This window comes from Crocuta crocuta, unplaced genomic scaffold (assembly GCF_008692635.1).
Source record: "Crocuta crocuta isolate KB4526 unplaced genomic scaffold, BGI_CrCroc_1.0 scaffold130, whole genome shotgun sequence".
In the NCBI taxonomy this organism is placed as follows: domain Eukaryota; kingdom Metazoa; phylum Chordata; class Mammalia; order Carnivora; family Hyaenidae; genus Crocuta; species Crocuta crocuta.
This window is the reverse complement of record NW_027527920.1, coordinates 10454235-10455278: the sequence shown is the minus strand read 5'-3', so window position 1 is coordinate 10455278 and position 1044 is coordinate 10454235.

Here is a 1044-nt window from a genome sequence, read left to right as displayed (position 1 = left end):
CTGGCTCCGCTGGTCACTGCTTTAATCTGTGGCCGCCCTTAAGTGAGAAGCGCCCTAAGTAGAACGCCGTTTGGACAAGGGCCTCCTTCGCGACGCCCAGTTGTGTGCCTGCCTGGACCCTGCGCGTGTCAGGGACTGGGAAGGACAGCAAAGGGGCTGCATTCCCGTTCAGAATGTCTGCAGGTCGTACAGTGCAGCCTGATAAGGTCTTGCTTTTGAATTTGGACGCAAAGAAGTGAAAGAATTAAAAATAGGTAAATAGGGGACATAGTGAACAGCACTAGGAAGCAATTAGACTCCCTAGTAACGTGTTAAGTAGACGAGGCTCGTATTCCTTCATAGTACCAATCCGTTCTCTACGAAGCTGGGGGGAGGGCCGTCCCTTCTGTGGGGTAGCAGTGGAAGGAAAAGACTTACATTGTTTATTGAGTACCTTTTAGGTGTCAGGCACTGTACTAGGCATTTTGCATCATGCATTCATGTCTGAGTTCTGCTTCTAATGCATGTTATCACTTGTTGCTCATTTCTGCCCCTTTTTCTCACATATCTGTATTCTTTTTGAGAGAGAGAGAGAGAGAGAAAGCTCGAGCAGGAGAGGGGCAGAGGGAGCAGAGACAATCTTCAGCAAGCTCCATGCCCAGCACTAGCTGGACATGGGGCTCAATCTCATGAGGGGAGACCACGACCTGAGCTGAAATCAAGAGTCCCATGCTTAACTGACTGAGCCACACAGGCGCCCCTGTGTTCTTTGAAGTATGTGTATGCACACATCTAGTCGTATCCACGTGGTTCTGACCCCGTTTGTATTTGGTCCATGTTCACTTGTTAAGTCAAAGGCCTTATTAACCTGCTGCCTCCATAAATCTTCCTCCTGCTGTTCCCGCCACTTGCCATTCCCACATCCTTGTCATTTGTTCTTTTGGCTTCCCTGGGCCGTCGCAGCGTCTGCACTGCTCCCCATGCTCAGTTTCCTTCCTGCTCTGCGACCTTGCTTGTTCTCTTGGCTCCTGCTGCCTATAGACACTGCCCAGACCACACGGTCTG